We start from the raw sequence: 20,652 nt of genomic DNA, 5'->3' as shown, positions 1-20,652 counted from the left end.
GATCCAGCCACCTTTCAGAGACTGATAATGAGGTCATTGTCGGATTACCCAACTATGTGGTGTACATTGGTCACATGGTAGTTTTTAGTCACTCATGAAAGGAACATTTACAGCATTTATCGGACTGGTTTGATTGACTTCAGAAGGCAGGCTTGCAGGTAAACCTAGCTAAAAGTGAATTTGAGAAAGCCTAAGTCACGTTCCTGGGTCACGTTATTGGACATGGACCAATGGCCCCATGAGATACAAAAACGAAAGGAGTTGGGGAACGTTCCACACCGTCGACAAAAATAAATATGTAATACTACCGTTCATAGGCTTGACTGGATTTTACTGAAAGTTTGTGCCAAACTTTAAGCAGTGTGGCTGCTCCACTCACCGAATTGTCAAGGGCAAGAACTCTCAGTGGACAGAGGACTGTCAAAAGGCATTTTCCAGCCTAAAACCTGTGTTAGACACTGCCCCAATATTAGCTACACTAGATTACACGAAGATTTTCAAGGTGGCTATCGTTGCCAGTGATGTGGGTGTCAGTCCGGTGTTCCTGCAAGAGGACGATGAGGGAATAGAAAGACCAATCGGGTGTTTTTTCTGGGAAGTCGAACACTCATCAACAGAAATGTTCAACGGTGGAGAAAGAGACTTTAAACTTGGTGTTGGCATTACATTATAACTGTGTTTATATTACCAACAATGCATCTGAGACAATCATATAAACTGATCACAACACATTGACATTTGTGGAAAAAAATTAAAGACAAAAATGCCAGACTGTTTAGATGGAGCTTGTTGTTGCAGCCATTCAATCTGACAATTGTGCATGTGGCAGATCGTGAAAACGTGAAAGCTGATGAGTTACTGAGACTAGAATGAGATACGGAGATGTTTTGTATGGGTTTGTGCATGTTTGAATGTTTACAATTAGTACAGTATAGCTGTCAGTTTTGAGACTACTAACTGGGTTTGAAGGGTTAAAAATGCAGCCACCTTTTAGCGTTGTTTTTTTTTTAGTGGGGAGAGATGTGGGAGAAAAAGTGGGAGAAGCTACTTACATTTCTAAGTTGGACTTGCTCAGAGGCTACTGGCAAGGACCTCTGTCAGAGAGAGCAAAGGCAATTTCGGCTTTCATAGCACTAAATCGATTCAAAGCAAGTCCCTTTTTGTCGAAAAGGTGTTCCTTGGCTCAAGGAGACTCTGGCCTTGTTTTTTTTTTAAAGAGGAACAATAAAACGGGGCCAAGCTCCAATCAGAGCTGAAAAATGTGTTGCTGGAAAAGCGCAGCAGGTCAGGCAGCATCCAAGGAGAAGGAGAATCGACGTTTCGGGCATAATCCCTTCCTCACTTTCTCCAAGCTCCGATCAGTCTGGTTTGGGACAGAGATGAAAAGTACTTTCAGAGGTCTTTTGTTTATATGGAAACAGATGAGTCTTCAGCCCAAAGTGGCCATGCTTTATAAGTGACCAGTATAATCAACGGAGAGTGGTGAGCTATTTTAGCTGAACTAGCTGAGCTGACCAGTTTTCAGTTGAGTCTTGAACTGGGAAGTTCAACTGTGAGCTGTGTGGAAACTCTCTCTCTTTTCTGACCTTCAACTTTTCTGACCTTCAACAAGCTCCATCTAAACAGTCTGGCATTTTTGTCTTTAATTTTTTTCCACAAACGTCAATGTTTGTGTTCCATTTATACTGGTTTTTTTTATTATTGGGAGTTTGCTTATTGGGACAGTTGTGTGTAATCGGAACAGCATAATTAAGTCTAGTTGCATAGGTTGAATTCTGTCGTGATTCTTTATTCTGTTCTTTGTGTTTCATTGTGTAATTTTATGAATAAAGTTTTTGTCTGTTTCAAAATCTAGTAGTCAACCTAGCTAAATTACCTCCGGTAATTTTCATTGTACACTTACCGAAACAAATTGCAAAGGTATGCTCTGCGCCGCCTGCTTAAAATTGTCTAACCTAGTCCATAACATCTCGGAGATGGAAAATGCCTCCTTGGAACTTGGCACAAACCATTCACTTTCCCTCCTCATGATCAGCAAACCACGTTAACATAGCACGTGCGTACCATTAGCAATGGAGCCAGGAGGAACAACATGGAGCAGTCTGTCTGTGCAGTCTGTGCCTCATTGGTTTGTCGTGTTGCAGCAACAATGACATTGTCCTATTTCAGTCTAACAATTTGGAGGGGCTGAATGGCCTCTTCTGCTCATGTGTCAGTGTCTGGAGGAACTGAATGTCTTCCTCCTGGCCCGAGGGCAGAGGTTCAAGGACTTCAGTGGGCAACCCGTGGTTCCTGCCTACCAGCACGTTGTGCTGACCAGACACTATCTTCCTGACTTATAGGAGACAAACAGAAGGCTGGAAGAACACAGCAAGCCAGGCACCATCACGAACTGGGAAAGTCAACATTTCAGGTATAACCGTTCTTCAGAACTGGGTTGGGGGGTAGGGGGAGCTGCTGATAAAGAGGGAAGAGAGTGGTTGGGGTGGGGAGATTAGGAGGATGGTCAGTTACGGCTATGTGGACACAAGTAGTTTGTGCAACCCGGTTGGGCGATGGGAGGGATGAATCAGGTTGGGAGCTGAAAGGTAGGGTCATTAGGTGGAATGGAAGACCTCCCAGTCACTTCCTATTTCAATTCTCTTTCCTAATGCCTTTCTGACATGGCCATCCTCGGCATCCTCCATTGCCACAATGAACCAAACCATAATTTGGAGGAACAAGATCTCATCTGTTACCTGTGCAGCCTGCACCCCAGGGACTCAACATTGAATTCTTCAATTTCTAATAACCTCCCTTCCAGTCCCCCGACTCTCTTCCCATGCCCTCCCCTCCATTCCATTCCTCTGAGCAATCTTTGTCCAGCTACCAACTGGATTCAGCCCTTCGATCAACAACTCGCTGATACCTTTATCTGTGTCCACTTATCCACACCTCGCCACTCTGCCTCCTCCTCCCTCACCCGCACTTTATCTATATACCCCCCTACTCCCATCCACAGTCCTGACGAGGGGTTATATCCAAGGCGTTCACTTCTCAAAGTCTTGATGCTGCCTTGTTTATTCTGTTCTTCAAGCCTCCTGCGAGTGTATTTTAGATTCCAACACCTGTTTTTATTTTAAATTGTCTTCTTGCGTAATAGGCAGGAGTAAATGAACGCATTGCGCCTCCTGTTATCCAATAAATCTGATGGGCTGAATGGTTTTCTTATATTATGGTGAAACTAGTTAGAGTTGCTGAAGGGGTTCCTCTTTCTTTTAACCGTGGAAATGTTTAGTGTCCAGCAGTGCTTTTGATTAATGTTACCTATACATTAACAGCACAAGCTTGAATGTTGTCCAGATTTGATTCTTCAGTACCTTAGGAGGTGACCCATTGTTCTGAACATTGTATAATCTTGAAAGAATATCCCCACCTCTGATTGCATGAAAGAGGGAAAGACATTGATGAAGCAGTTGATGATGTTTGTGCCAAAGAAGCTACCCTGAGGATTGCCCACAGAGATATCCAGGGACTGGGAGGATTGATGCCCACCAGCCCCATTGTGCTCTGAATGATTCAGCCAGCGGGGAGTTTACAACTGATTCTCATCAAGTTCAATTTTGTTCAGTCTCCTTCACATCTTGCTCAATCAAATACTACCATGATATCAGGGCCAGTCACTTTACGCTGTGTTCATATCTTCTATCCATGTCAATGTATATGTGTGGGGGGTGTTTCCTTCTCTCAGGGAGGAGTGATGGTTGGGGCCAGACAGTTAGGGGAGGCTAAAGCACTGAAATGTTTGGGGGTAGCGAGTGGGTGTCAATGGGTTTTGACACGTCAGAGAGTCGAGGGCTACAAAGAATTGGGCATAAAAGAGAAATTGCGGCCGAGTGCAAATCAGCCCTGACTTACTGAATGGAAGAGCAGGTCTGAGGGGCTATGTGGCCTGGTTTTATTCCAGTATACCCCATAGTGCAGTCACTTTGTGGCCTCTTCCATTTCCTGTGTTACTGATTCAATTAGCTGAATAGATTGATCCTGTCGCAGTGCAACTGGATACTGGTGCTGCATGATCTGGTTACAGTTTTATAGGCCCGAGGGGCTTATTGGTCTCCTCCTGTAATTGTACATCAGGCTCCAGGGGCTAAAAAGCCTCACTCTGTTCTGCTGTAACTGAAATCCATATCGACTGAATCTCCTGCCAATGGAGAAATTGAGCACAGCAGATGCTGGAGATCAGTGTCAAAAAGTGTGGCACTGGAAATCACGGCAGGTCAGGCAGCATCAGAAGAGGAGAATCGATGTTTTGGATGTTCCTGATTAAAGGCTTATGTCCGAAACATAGATTCTTCTGCCGCTCGAATATGCCTGACCCGCTGTGCTTATCCAACACCACATGTTTTAAAATCTACTGCCCCACAGAAATCAATCTTCCTGGTCACATCATCCACTTACGTTACGAGAATTGTCAGGCATAATCTTCCTCGCATAAAGCCTCACTTACTATTCCTAATCAAAGCCTGTCTTTCTAAATCCATGTACATCTTATCCCTTAGAACCTTCTCAAGTAACTTACCTACCACGGATATTATACCTATTGATCTGTAGTTCCAAGGCTTTTTTTTGTTCAGTTCTTCTTGAATAAGGGCACAACATTTGCTATTCTCCAGTCTTCCGGGACATTACCTGTGGTTACTGATGATAAACATTAAAAGCCAGGGTCCTCGCAAATTCGTCTGGAGCCCCTTGAGGTGTTCTTGGATATATCGGGTAAGGACCATGAGATTTATCCACTTTCAAACATTCTAGTACGTCTACAATCTCCTCAACTATGATATAGATTGGCTCCAAGATATCATCACGAACTTCCTCAAGTTCTCAAGTCAACATGTCTTTCTCCACGGTAAACATAGAGCAGAGATATTCGTTGAGGACTTCACCCATCACTTATAGTTCCACACATACTTGTCCACATTGGTCTTCGATGGGTCCTATTTTCTTTCCTGTTTTGATTTTTAAAAAACATATTTAAAGGACCTTTTTGGATTCATCCTAATCTTCTCAGCCAAGGCTCTTTCTTGCCCTCTTTTCACCCTACTGATTTCCTTCTGCAGTAAACTCCATTATCTCTTATATACCTCCAGGAATTCCTTTGATCCCAGCTGCCTGGACCTGAGCCACGCACCAAGTTCGACCATGAACCTGTGGACCAGTTTTATCCCTCTCCATAACTATTTGAACATTAATAGAACTTCGGTTAATGGTCACAAATTGCTCCCCCACTGTTAACTCAGTCACCTGTCCTGCCCTATTTCCGAAGGAAATTTCGTGTTTTGTCCCTTCCCGAGTAGAGCTCTCTCTATATTGCTTGAAGAAACTTTCCTGAAGCTTTTATCAGATTCTATCTCATCAAATCCCTTAACGCTCTGGCCGTTCCAGTCTGTATTCGAAAAAATAAAAGCCCCTATTATTATAACCCCATTGCTCTTGCAGGTTTCCCCTCTTTCCCTGCACATTTATTACTCTCATTCCTGTTGACTATTTGGGGGCCTAAAGCACATCCCCAATCACCTCACGAACACCTTCCTATTTCTTAACTCCACCCACAAAGCCTCACTGGGTGATTCATCAGTTATTTTATCTCTGATTACTGCTGCGGTACTCCCCTTAATCAGAAATGCAATTCTCCTCCCCTCCTTCCAACATTTCTGTCTCACCTAAAGCAACTGTACCCTGGCACATTAAGCTGTCAGTCCTATCCATCACTTAGCAATGTTTGTGTAATGGCTTTAATATACCAGTCCCACCTACCTATCCACGCCCTGAGTTAATTGGCCTTACCTGTATTGAAATAGATGCAATTTAATCCAAAAGGTATTTCTCTCTGTCATTTTCCAGCCTAAATTTACTATTTCTGATTACTCTAGCTCCTTCCAGCCTCGCACTTGTCTCCCTGCTCTTGAGGATACCACCCCCTGCCGATCTAGTTTAAACCCACCCACGGAACACTAGCATAACTGGCATCCACGATATTGGTGTCCCTTCCAGTGCATGTCTCGGACGGTAATCTCCCTCTAAGGAGATGACCACTGTCAAGGTTTTTTTAAAAATGTTTCTCCGAGCTCTCTGTAATCTCGCTCCAGAACCTCGGCCCGATCTCAACGGGTATCATTTGTGCCAACGTGCATAATGATTTCTGGCTGCTCACCCAACCCCTTGAGAATGTTCAGCAGCCATTTGGAGACATCCTGGACCCGAGCAGCGGGGAGGTAATCCACCATCCTGGATTCCCGTTTGCGGCCACAGAATCTCCGATCTGTCCCACTAACATTAAACCCTCCTACTTTAACGTCCTGTTTACCTTTATCCTTTCCCGCTGTGCCCCTGAGCTAGTGGTAATACCACCAGCCTGACTATTGCTGCTTTCACCTGAACGGACATCGCCCCCAACAATCCAAAATGGTCTACATGTTATGGAGAGGAATGGCCACAGGCTATTTCTGCACTCTCTGCCTACTCCCTTTGCCATTCCTGGTGGTCGCACAGCTACGCTCTACCTGAAATATGACAGGAAGCAAGGAACGCCTGTTGGATTAAATTGTGTTTATTTAAATACAACAGGACTGACAGGTAAACTCAGGGCGATGAACGTTAGACTGGAATATTACTCGGGGTGTGTCTTGGGTGTGGCCACCACACTAAAGCACTTATCTATGAAGTCCTCAGTATCTCGGATGACCCTGAGTGCATCCTAAATTATCTTCAGCCCAACAAGTCCGCACTGACCCTCCAAAGAGAAGCCCATCCAGACCCACTCCCCTACACTACAGGCAAATGAGCACGACCAAATCACCTATCCTGCACATCTTTGAACTATGGGAGGAAACCGCATTACCCAGAGGAAGCCCATGCAGACACGGGCAGCATGCGCAAACTCCACACAGACAGTTGCCCGAGCCAGGATTTGGCCCCTGGTCCCTTGTGCTGTGAGGCAGCAGTGCTAACCACTGAGCCATCATGCAGCCCATCTCCAGCTCCCTAATACGGTCTCCCAGGAGATGAAGCTGGGTGCACAGTCCACAGTGCAGGATTTGTGTCGACATCTGAGGTTCTCTGGGCTTGTTTTCCTAAATCTTATCTTTGGCCAGCGAAGGAAGGAGACTCGACAGTGATGCAGTGTTTAGGTCTTCAGCACTCCTTGACAACTGGCCACAGACTACCTGCTCCCCAGTGCAGATCTATGCTTGGCCTTGAAGGGTGTCTTGCTGAGGTCTTCCTTCTGGTAGTGGTGACTTGTCCATGCAAATCCTCACCCCAACAGGCATTCTGTGTTGTCGCAGCCCTCTCGTGCTTTCTGTCTATTAGTATCGGTTTATGAATTCCTTGAATCCCTCGAGAGAGGTGATGTTCTTGTGAATACAGGGCTATTGGAAAAGAACACCATTAGACATAGGGACAACTATATGTCTATCCTCTAACTGAGACTGCTGTTCTTCGATTAGGTTATTTTTATTTTGTTAATCCTCCATTCCACTTTTCTGCAATTTCCCATAACACTTGTATAAAAGTCTGTCTCTCTCAGCCTTGAAGGTATTTAATGATCCAGCCTCAACAGCCCTCCGAATGTTATGCAATTGTTTCCCTCTCACTGATGTGAGACTTGGTGGTCTTTAATCTGGTGATTTGCCCACTCTATCATACATAAACTTCCAATTCTTCCTCAGCTCCTGTGTTAATTTGCTCAAGGGTCAAACGGTCACTCTCCCTGAATCCAGAAACAGCTTCTCCAAACTGAAGACCGATTCGTAGAATGTATTTAACATATTCTCTGGCTGCGTAAACAGGCTGTCCCCTTCGTCCCTAACACTCCCATTCTTTCCCATGTTATCGTCTTCACCTTAATATACGAAAATATGACTTTGGATTCTTGCTAATCTTACCCACTAATGTTTTATCACCCCTCCTTCTGCTCTTCCACTGACTTTTTAAGTTTAGCCCTCCACTTTCTATATTCTTTTAGGACCTTCATTGGCCCGCTCACCTGGAACCTGCTTTAAGCTTCTCTTTCCTTTTTCATCCTGTTCGGGATTTGTGTCGACATCTGATGTTCTCTGGGCATGTTTTCCTAAATCTTATCTTCGATGTAACACTGTCATCAATTTGATTTTAATCAAATGATCCCCCAACCTCCGCCCCAACTTGTTCTGCTACAGTTTCATCCAGAGGCAACTGCACTTTGCCCGGATTATGTCATTTTTTTTCATAAAATCTGTCTACCCAATCCAAAAAGATTTTATGATTCAAACATTTTGGGGTCTTTTCCTTAGCAAAGTCAAAATGTGTGATATCACAGTCACTGGTCCGATAATGCTTTCCCACTTATGCCTGGAACACCTGACTGGATTCGTTCCCCACAGTGAGGCCCAGCACTGCACTGCCCATTGTTGTATCTGCTCTATGTTGATATAAGAAGCTCTCGGGAATAAATTTCAAAGCACCTGTTCCTCTTAAGGAGTTATCACTACCATAATGAATGTTTGGAATTCAAATGCCTGAATATAATGATCCTATTATTGTTTTTACACACCTCAATAACTTGGTTATATACCTGCTCCCGTACTTTCCTTTATCTGGGGTTCGACAGTGTATCCTAAGCAGTGTTTCTGTCATGGTTTTGACAATGAGTTTTAACCACCAAACCTCATTAGATGATCCTTTCAAGATAGCGTTCCTTTTTAAGCCAGTATCTGACTCCATAATTTATAAGACAACACTACCTCATCTTTTACTCTATCTCCTGTCCTGACAATAGTTCTGGTACCACAGAATATTGAGTTGTCAGCCATGACCTCCCTCAAACTCATCTCTGTAATGGTAAAAAATGACACACTTCCACATGTCATCTCATTTCCTTGTCATATCTGTCTGTCTGATTATATTCCCAGCATAAAGATAAAGAACATCCAACCTGGAATATAGTACCTGGAATACTCTGTATCTCGGAGTTCTTCAGTCATTCACTTTTCGTTATCAAGCTGCCTAATTCATGAACCAAAACTGTAACTCTGGGACTGAATGAATATTTGTTGAATTGTAATTTCGTTTTGAATAAAAGTGTTGATCAAATGCAGCTTTCCAGAACTGTACAGTCAACGCTAATTACACCGGGTTTCTGCTTATTAGTTCCCTGCTCAGTGTGCAGAGGGAACAGCCCTCAGTAATGGGCAACGTGAGAACTGCAGATCCTGGTAATCAGAGTCGAAAAGTGTGGCGCTGGCAAAGCACAACTATTCACGCATCATCAGAAGAACAGCAGAGTCAAAGTTTTGGCATCTCCCCTTCATGAGAAGGCATCTGTGCCTTCCTATGTTTGCCATTCCATAATACACAGGATATTGGGAACCATAGTTGCTCAGGAAGGCAGCACTGTACAGAGCCCTGAAATGGAAAGCAGTCAATCAGTTGGTTAGACAGGGAGTAAACAAGTTGAGGTGAAATACAGACTTATTGAAGTACAAACATAAGGATAGATAAATCCCTCATCCAGACAGGAAACACCCTAAGTTACTACAGGAAGAGAGGAAAGAGATTTCTGTGATTTTTGCGATGGTCTTTGCGTCTTCACTCTCCATTTGAGTAACGTCGGTTGATTGGAGGGTGGCGAATGTTAGTCCCTTGTCCAGGCAAGGGAACAGGGATGGTCCTGAGAATGACAGACCAGTCAGTCTTACATCAGTGTTGGGCAAAGTATTGGAGAGGATTCTGAAAAATCATAGTTTGATTAGAAACAGTCAGCATGACTTTGTGAGGGACTGGTCATACCTCACAACTCTTATTGGATTCAGTGAGGATGGGATTAAACACACTGAAGAAGGTAGAGCAGTGAATGCAGAGTGCATGGATTTTAACAAGGTGTTTGATCAACTTCCCCGTGGTAGTTTCATTCAGAAAGTAAGGAGCCATGACATACAGGGAGTCGTATCCGTCTGGATAGAGAAGTGGCTAGCCCATGGAAGACAGAGGGTGGTGGTAAATGGGAAGTATTCAGTGTGGAACTAGGTGAGCAGTGGTGTTCCATAAGGATCGGTTCTGGGACCTCTGCTGCTTGTGATTTTGATAAATGACTTGGATGACGAATTGGAAGGGTAGGTTCGTAAGTTTGATGATGTAACACAGGTTGGTGGAATCGTGGATAGTGTAGAGGGCTGTTGTAGTTTGCAACAGGACATTGACAGGATGCAGGACCCAGCTGCTTAGTGTCATACGGTCTTCAATATGGAAAAGTGGGATACGATTCATTTTGGAAGGTCGAAGTTGAATGCAGAATACAGGGTTAGAGGCAGTATTCTTACATTGTGGAGGAACGGGGGATCATATGGGGCATGGCGTAGCTCCCACAATGTTTCTCCATAGATTCATAAGGTGGTTAAGAAGGTATTTGATGTGTTCATTAGCCGAGGAATAGCTGCTGCTCCTCTCTCTTGTACAGAATTGGAAAAGGTCATGGTTTCCAATTTGCACGAATCCCTCACTTTCACAAGGTCTATCTCTGATTCCTCCCTTTCCTTCCTCGACATCTCTGCTTCTATTTTTGGGGATAGACGGGTCACTGATATCCAGTATTAAGCCAGCGACTCTGACAGCTACTTGGAGTATACACCCTCACACGCTGTTTCCTGCAAATGCTCCGTTCCATTCCCCCAGTTCCTCCCTCTCCACCGCATTGCTTCTGATGATGTCAAGTTCCAAAATGTGGCCTCTGAAATGTCCACCTTCTTCCTCAACCTAGAATTCCCCAGCACTGTTCTCGACAGGGCCCTCAACCAGTTCTGACCCACCTCCTGCACTTCTATCCTCACCCTCTCTCCTCCCTCATGCAACAGTGTTAGAGTTCTCCTTGTCCTTACCTACCATCCCACAAGCATTCGCATGCATAAGATCATCAGTCTGCATTCCCCCACCTCCAGCGAGATGCCACCACCAGACACATATTTGTCTCCTCTCCGTTTTCTGCCTTCTGACCATTTCCTCCGCGACACCCTAGTCCATTCGTTATTCACTGCCAACACCTCCCCCCACCTCCACCCCCCCCCCCCAACACAGGTCCACCTCACTTTCCCCTGCCGGACGTGTCACACTTCCCCATTTACCTCCTCACTAACCAAGGGCCAAACATACCTCCCAGCTGGAGCATCATCCTATCAACATTTCCCACATTCGCTGCTCACATTGTGGTCTGCTCTAGATTACTTACAGTGCGGAAACAGGCCCTTCGGCCCAACAAGTCCACACCGACCCGCCGAAGTGCAACCCACCCATACCACTACATTTACCCCTTACCTAACACTACGGGCAATTTAGCATGGCCAATTCACCTGACCTGCACATCTTTGGACTGTGGGAGGAAACCGGAACACCCGGGGAAAACCCACGCAGACACGGGGAGAATGTGCAAACTCCACACAGTCAGTCGCCTGAGGTGGGAATTGAACCCAGGTCTCTGGTGCTGTGAGGCAGCAGTGCTAACCACTGTGCCACCGTTCTACATTGGGGAAACTAAATTTAGACTGGGTGAACACTTCACAGTATATCCAAACTGGACCTGTGCAAAAGACCCTGAGTTTCCAGTTGCCTGCCAGTTTAATACCCCATCCTGCTCCCTGGCCAATATCTCTGAGTCAGACTTGCTGCAGTGTTCCAGGGCATTTCAACGCAAGCTGGAAGAACAACACCTCATTTTCCGAGGGTGGACCATGCAGCCCTTCAGACTCAAAATAATATTCAATAATTTTCCGGACTGAACTCCTCAATGTCCCCTACCCACACAACAAGCCTAGTACTCACCCCCTATTGTTAGCTACTAACAGTCTCCATTAACAGCTATTCAGCCTCTTCTGTATATAAATCAACATTTTCAGGGCTACCATCCGTTCTGAGGAAGGGCCACTAACCTAGAAACTTTAATTCTGATTTCTCTGCACAGAGGCAGTTAGACTCGAAACGTCAGCTCTTTTCTCTCGTTACAGATGCTGCCAGACCTGGTGAGATTTTCCAGCATTTTCTCTTTTGGTTACAACTTACTCGAGATTCAACTCAGATAGCAGCTTTGCTTATATCATTCAGATCAGTCAATTTGTCACAGTTCAGAAAGAAAAGAAAAAAACGATAGAGGGTAGCTCAGCAGGTCTGGCACTCTCTGAGCAGAGATACGCAGAATTAACCTTTGATTCCAATATGAATTTTTCAGAACAGGGTTACATCATATTCGATATGTTAACTTTGTTTATCTCTGCAGATACTTCCTCAGCTGTGGCACTTCTTCACCATTTTTTATTTGTTTTTCATGTTTCTGTATCACTATATTTCATGTTTTTTGGCAGGGCTACATGCTGAATTTGGTTATATATGGACAATGTAGTCCTTTCCTGTTACTATTATAGTTGGTGTGTCTGTGACACCTGCGTTACGGCCGAAATCTGTTTCTTCTTTAAGATTCAAAGAAAAAAAAATACTTTTCTGTATATCCTGTAAATCTCAGGAACTCCACTTTGTTTGAAAAGACATTTTAGAGGCATTTTTAGCAGAAATCTCACGAGATAACAGGAATAAATTATTGATGGTGGAGAACTCTGTTTCCTTCGTTGAACTAGCTTGTCTACCCCCTCCCAAAGGCTTTGATTACATATCACAGAATTATTTACAGCAAAAGTGGGGGAAACTCAGCCCATTGTCTCTTGCAGTTTGGAACGACTATATCTCTTCTGTTAGTCTCCTGCACTGTCCCCATAGCCCTCCACATTTTGTTATTAGTGTGTGCTTTTAATTTTAAGTATCCTGCCATATATGAACATATGATCAAGCTCAAACAAAAAAAAAGCAGAACTTAGAGGGCAAGCTGAGCAGGTCGGGCGGTATCTGTGAAGAGAAATCAAAGTTAATGTTTCTGGTCCAGTGATCCTAATCGAACTGTATTCCCAATGATTAAGTGGTGTGTACATTAAATATATTTCACTTTAGCACATTTAAAATGATCCTGTTCAGTTCATATTGTCATTCAGCATTGCATCTCTCAAATGTTGCTGTTTCCTTGTTATGCATTAGATTTAATTCTGTCGGTCAGAAAGAGGGATGATGACTGGGGAATATCATTGTACCCCCCCCCCCCCCGCCCCCCCATGCAGTCTCCACAGCCACTATCCCATTCTGTCGTATCTCCCAGCGAATGACATGTTCATTCGAACCTGACTCATTAATTCATAAGTCTTAATGAATAAGTTCATTGTAATTATCACTTTTGGTTTGGACTGAGGCCAAAATGCGCAAAAAAGTACAGTTTTACAGCAAATAAAACTGCATTTAGAAGTTTGTCAATTTGCATAAATAAATTACTGAAGCATGTTCCCTAGTTGCCTTATTAGAGCAGTGAGAGGAACATTCAGAGAAGTCCACACTTCCTGTCTATGTTCAGGGCGACTGTGCCCAGTGACAGTGTGTTGGCTGACGGTTGTTCCCGTGGAGGAGAGATCAGCACAGTAACAACATCCTGATTGTGTTTCTTTTGGTGGATGGAGGGATTTGGGGAGAGATGGTAACAGCATAGTAAACGGACAAAAGACAACAGACATTCTCCCTCACAACTGACTTCACTAGAGCAATTGGTGATGGGAGATTTGACCAATAGCCAGCAATGTCAACATGTAGTCCAGTCCAGTTATATTGTGAACTGAATGTGCTGTATTGAAACCTGGGACTGGTTGCTCAGTTACTATGATTAATGTCAGTCTCCATGCAATGTAACTGTGTCATGGAGGGTTTCCCGCTCCTATTGGTTCAGGGACTTCATTCACTGTGCTATCCCAGTGTAGTAGCAGATGCATCAATTTCAACTGTAACAGAGATCAACAGCTGCCTAGACACAGAGAGGACAGATCTGAATTTGAGAAAAGCGGACTGGAACATTACAACAATCGAGAGGAGGTTTTCCTTGAATGTTTTCAAGATTTCCCCCTGTTGGGAATTTCTACCATATCGGATATCAGAAGTGCTGATTGTTATTCTGGGCGGGGTGGAGGGTGTGCTACTAACCTATTACTAACCTCTTGTCAGTATTCTCTACCTCTGTCCATTCATTAATCTCACAAACAAGTTTGAACTTCGTTGCAATTTCTGTTATCTATATTTGTCAGAGAAAGAACCTCTTGTCTTCAGTTTCAATTGCAGTCTCCATTCATTACCCATGAATTGCAGACCACTCCCTCACCAACATCTGAGAACAAAATTGTGCACAACCTCGGGATCCCTTTTTGCCCTGAACTGATTTATGTCTTCTGTTCTCTCTGTCACCAAACCTGTCCACTCCCAGCTCCTAATCTCCCCAATCTTCATCTCTGCGTCAGTGCTGTTGCTGAACAAACCATTGGCTGCACGTTGGTAAAATTCAGACTTAATGTTTCAAGCTCTCTTCTGACCACTTTTCCGATTACAATCATTTCAATCATAAAATTATTCTTGTCTTGGACGTTACTTCATGATTAAGGCAATATATGAACGTAGGAATGTCGCTGGATGTAATTCAGAAGCAATGCTAATTAAACGAAAGATATTGTTTCAAGCGATTTGTTTCAATTCCATCACAGCTGATGACAGGACTTCAATAAAACTGATAAGAATTGGAATAAAAGTGAATTTCACAAAAACAACCAGAAAAGAAACATTTTGTCTGAAAACGTTCCTGTTTCACTGATCGGTAAGGTAATCTAATGTTATTACCTGGTCTGGGTGAAGTGAGACTTCAGATCCATAACAATGTGTTTAACTTTATATTGGTTTGTGGAATGGTCTCAGAGTCAGGGCAATTAGTGATGGGCACCAAATGCTGCCCTTGGCAGAGATGCCAACATCCCACGAAAGAACAAAATTGAAGGTGAAATCAAATAATGGAAGACGCTGAAAATCTGAAATTATACAAGGCAATGCAAAGAAACGAACAGAAAGTGCTGGGGAACTTTCCTGAACTGAAAGCACTTGGAAAAGTGTGTGTTTAATACCGTTGACAGGGATGTGTGTTTTGAAGGGAAGGAGGAATCAATAGAGAAAGAGGGATATAGAAGAAAAAGAGGAAACAAAAAGAATGATGATCAGCTCGGCTGGAAATAAAATGTGAGATTCACCTCATTTATTTTTTGCCATTCCCATCTTCCTGAATATCATGCCCATGTACATATAGGTATTTCCCGCTTTTCAAAAGTTCGCTTTTCGCCACTTCCCTTCCCAAATGACCTACATAAGGCCTTGTTTCGCTAACCAAAAGAAGTCTAAAGAGGATTTTCACTTTTACGAAGAAAGGCGATTTTTCTCCCCATATAAATTAGTGCAACTGCACTTTACACCATATCAGCTTGCGAATGGTTTCTTTCAGATAGTGAGGGAAGTCTGTATTTGTCTAAGGTTATGTTTTAAGCGATTTGATTCCCCCTGTCAGTATTCCCTGAGTGTGGTCATCTTCTTATATTTGTTAACGTGATATGGGTATCTCTGACTGGGCCAGCATTAGTTCATTTTCCCAGTTGCCCTTGAGAAGAACTTGAGCCACTGCAGTCCACGTGATTGACCTGATTTGATTTGGTTAATTTTAATCAAATGTACAATGGAAATGTTTGATTTGCGAGGAGTGGAGGCACATGATAGTAACCAAGTAAACAGTGATCGTGGGATACTTACACACAGTGAGGCAAACATGGTTACATCTTCACAGGAGGTGAGCAAAGCAAAATCGACATTAGCAAGATCAATATTATTTGAAAAGTGAGAGATATCAATTTGTCAGTCTAATAATGGTAGGAAAGGAAGTGTCCCTGAGCATACATCGTCCATGTTTTCAAACCTTTGTGTCTCCTCCCTGTTGGAAGAGGTTGTAGGACATCATTATTGTTTTGGGAGAGATCTTTGATGTTGCCAGCCTTTCTGCGACAATGACAAGTATAAATGATGGAAGGTGGTCTTCCGTGATGGTCTGGACTGTGCACACAACCGTCTGTAGTTTTTTTTTATGGTCCTGGGCAGAGCAGTTACCATGTCAGACCATTATGCACCCGAATAGAATGTTTCCAGTTGCCAGTGTAAGGAAGATTGGGAGATGGGTTGTTCCAAAATAGGTAGATATAATAATTGCTGTTAAATGGATGCACATGTTCTGGCTGCTGTTTTGTGAATAATTGAAGTTTAACCGATAATTTTAAATTAAGTCTTTGATACCAAAACCCAGTTGAATTTATTGCATTGCCAGCATTGAACCAATGAGCTATCACCCGCTTCAAACGAATAGAGAAGCCATCACCATCACAACGAGGGAGAAATAGACAGATACGAAGGGAAGGAGAAAGAGAACACAGCGAGGGAAACAGATGGAGAGTCAGTCGAAGAGAGAAAGGACACAAAACAAGGAAACAAACAGTCACATGGACAGGGAGCAGGGAAGATAGTCGGTTCAGGGAAAGAAACAGAAGGCAGGGAAAAGGAAAACAGAGGGAAACAGACAGTGTGAGTGACACAGTGAGAGACAAAGGAAACAGAGCTGGGGATGGGGTCACAGGGAGCTGGGGGGTATGGGAGAAGCTGGGGGTGAGGACCAGAGAGACCTGGGAGTGACCACTGGAAGGAGCTGCGAGGGTGGAGGTGAGGACTTATTTTGACCTGTACCAAGATGTCCAGGCAGATCAAAGTAAGCAAGGATGTACAGAACGATGGCTGTAAAACATGTCTGAGAGGCATATAGGTTACGCTGCACAGAGCATGCGCTAGGTGAGATCAACCTGAACAAGATCAGCATTATCTGAGATTAGAGTCCATTCATCAGTCTAATAACAGCTAGGAAGAAGCCGTTACTGAACCAGCTGATCTGTATTTTCAAGCTTCTGTATCTTTTAGCCTGATGGAAGAGGTTGTGGGAGATCTTTACAGGCATGTGATTGGTCTTTGGTTTTTTTAGAACTAACAACATTCCAGTTCAACAGGCCATTAGTCAGTCAAATCCTGCGCTGATCCAGATCCTCTATCTAAATCAGTCGCCACTTTTCTGAGAGTCTGTATCCCTTTGCACCCTGCACAATCATGTATCTTTCTGGAAACATCTTAAATGGCGCACAACTGGTCTCAGTTCTCCAGTTTGAGAATCTGCCTTCCTCTACTACGCTCTGTACCCTGTTCTCCAGCCAGTTCTTTATCCATATAGCTAGCACACCCTGGGCACCATGTGACTTCACTTTCTCCATCACCCGACCATGGAAAAACTTACCAAACGCCTTCCTGAAGTCCATGTATATGACATCTACAGTCCTTCCCTCATCAATCTACTTTGTCACTTCCTCAAACAATTCTATTAAATTGGTAAGTCATGACCTTCCCTGCACATAACCATCTTGTCTATCACTGATAAGACCATTTTCATCCAAATGAGAAAAGACCCTATCCCTCAGTATCTTCTCTATCAGCTCCCCTACCTCTGATGACAGGCTCACCGGTCTATAATTAACTGGATTATTCATGTTACCCTTCTTAAGCAACAACTTTCCATTCCTCTGGGACCTAATTTGTGTTCAAGGATGCTACAAAGATATCTATTAATGCCCCAGCTATTTCTTGTTTCCCTTCCCTCAGTAATCTGCGATAGCGGTGGAGCTTCTCGTCAAAAGGAAGAAGGTAGCTTACGTAAGGTGGAGGAAGCTAGGGTCAAGCTCAGCTCTAGAGGATTACAGGCAGGCGAGGAAGGAGCTTAAAAATGGTCTGAGGAGAGCCAGGAGGGGGCACGAGAAAGGCTTGGCAGAACTGATTAGGGAGAACACAAGGGCATTTTACACTTATGTGAGGAATAAGGGAATGGTCAAAGAAAGAGCAGCGCCGATCAGGGATAGCATAAAGAACTTCTGTGTGAAGTCTGAGGAGGGAGGGGAAGCCTGAAATGTGTTTTTTGCTTCTGTCTTTACGAAAGAAATGAACTTTGTAGTGAATGAAACCTTTGAAGAGCAGGTGTGCATGCTGGATTGGATAGAGATAGAGGAAGCTGATGTGCTCAAACTTTTGTCAAACATTAAGATTGAAAAGTCGCCAGGCCTGGACCAGATTCGTCCTCGGCTGCTTTGGGAAACGAGAAATGCAATTGCTTCGCCACTTACGAAGATCTTTGCATCCTTGCTCTCCACTGGAGTCGTACCTGAAGACTGGAAAGAGGCAAATGTAATTCTTCTCTTCAAGACAGGAAATAGGGAAATCCCCGGCAATTATGAACCTGTAAGTCTCACATCTGTCGTCTGCAAGGTGTTAGAAAGGATTCTGAGGGATAGGATTTATGACTATCTGGAAGAGCATGGCTTGAGTAAATGCAGTCAACACGGTTTTGTGAGGGGCATGTCATGCCTGAAAAAACTTATCGAGTTCTTTGAGCATGTGACTAGAAACGTTGATAAGGGTCGAGGTGTGGATGTGGTGTATATGGACTTCAGCAAGGCATTTGATAAGGTTCCCCATGGTAGGCTCATTCAGAAGGTCCGGAGGAATGGGATACAGGGGAACTTAGCTGTCTGGATACAGAATTAGGTAGCGAACAGAAGACAGCGAGTGGTAGTAGAAGGAAAATACTCTGCCTGGAAGTCAGTGGTGAGTGGTGTTCCACAGGGCTCTGTCCTTGGGCCTCTACTGTTTGTTATTTTTCTTCATGGCTTAGATGAGGGGATTGAAGGATGGGTCAGCAAATTTGCAGATGACACAAAGGTCGGAGGTGTCGTTGACAGTATAGAGGGCTGTTGTAGGCTGCAGCAGGGCATTGACAGGATGCAGAGATGGGCTGAGAGGTGACAAATGGAATTCAACCTGGATAAATGCGAGGTGATGCATTTTGGAAGGTCGAATTTGAAAACTGAGTACAGGATTAAGGATAGGATTCTTGGCTGTGTGGAGGGACAGAGGGATCTTGGTGTGCAGGTACATAGATCCCTTAAAATGGCCACCCAAGTGGACAGGGTTGTTGAGAAAGCATATGGTGTTTTGGCTTTCATTAACAGAGGAATTGAGTTTAAGAGTCCTGAGATCTTGTTGCAGCTCTATAAAACTTTGGTTGGACCGCACTTGGAATTCTGCGTCCAGTTCTGGTCGCCCTATTATAGGAAAGATGTTAGTGTTTTGGAGAGGGTTCAGAGGAGGTTTACCAAGATGCTGCCTGGACTGGAGGGCTTATCTTATGAAAAGAGGTTGACTGAGCTTGGACTTTTTTCATTGGAGAAAAGGAGGAGGAGATGGGACCTGACTGATTATACAAGGTAATGAGAAGCATAGATAGAGACGATAGCCAGAGACTATTTCCCAGGGCAGAAATGGTGAACACGAGGGGTTATAGTTTTATCTGCTAGGAGGAAACTATAGAGGGGATGTCAGAGGCGGGTTCTTTACACAGAGAGTTGTGAGAGCACGGAATGCGTTGCCAGCAGCAGTTGTGGAAGCAAGGTCATTGGGGACATTTAAGAGACTGCTGGACATGCATATGGTCACAGAAATTTGAGGGTGCATACATGAGGTTCAGTGGTCGGCACAACATCGTGGGCTGAAGGGCCTGTTCTGTGCTGTACTGTTCTATGTTCTTTGTTCTAGATTTTGGCAGCCTTTCTGTGGCAACGAGCCATGTAAGTAGACGCGATGGTTGGGAGATTGGCTGTGCACCCAACCTTCTGTAGTTTCTTGCGGGTCCTGGGCAGACCGTTGCTGTATGAAGCCGTGATGCACCCAGACAGTATGCTCTCAATGGTGTATCTGTCGAAGCAGTCCATGCTAAATTTCCTGAGCCTTCTGAGGAAGAAGAGGCGTTATTGAACCGTCTTGACTGTCACACCTATGCAAGAAGACGAGGGAAGGTTGTCAGTTATCGTCACTCCGAGGGAGTTGATTCTCTGCACTGCCTCAACCATAGATGTAGATGACGGTGTGTTCCTCTCCTTTCTTTCTGAACTCAATGATCAGTTCCTTACTATTGCCGAATTTGAGATAGAGACTATTATCATTACACCATGCCACTCAGCCCTCAATCGCCTTTCTGTATTCTGACTCATCGTTGTTTGATATCCCTCCTGATTTGGTGATGTCATCAGCGAACTTGTAGCTGGCGTAGTTTGGAATTTGACAACACAGCCGCGTGTGTACAGGGAATAGAGTAGGGGGCCGAGGACACAACCATGGGAGTACAGGAGTACAGTAGGAGGCTGAGGGCACAGCCATGTGTGTACAAGGAGTACAGTAGGGGGCGGAGGACACAGCTGTGGATATACAGGGAGTACAGTAGGGGATGAGAACACTGCTGTGGGTGCACGGAGAGTACAACAGGGGGCTGAGAACACAGCCTCCAGTCGTTCCAGTGTTGAGTTTTATTGTGGTGAATGTACAGATACCTATCTTCACTGATTGTGGTCTGTGTGCCAGAAACCAGGGTATCCAGTTGCAGAGGGTGGAGCCATGATCAAGGTCACGGAGGTTTAAGATAAGTCTGGAGGGGATAATGATGTTGAAGGTGGAGCTGTAGTCAATGACCAGGAGTCTAGTGTATGCATCCTTGTTGTCCAGATGTTCCACGGATGAGGGCAGGGCAGGTATATGGCATCCGTTGTGGACCCATTACATCAGTCGGCA

This window comes from Chiloscyllium punctatum, unplaced genomic scaffold, assembly GCF_047496795.1.
Source record: "Chiloscyllium punctatum isolate Juve2018m unplaced genomic scaffold, sChiPun1.3 scaffold_125, whole genome shotgun sequence".
NCBI classification, from domain to species: domain Eukaryota; kingdom Metazoa; phylum Chordata; class Chondrichthyes; order Orectolobiformes; family Hemiscylliidae; genus Chiloscyllium; species Chiloscyllium punctatum.
Note: the sequence above shows the minus strand (reverse complement) of the source record.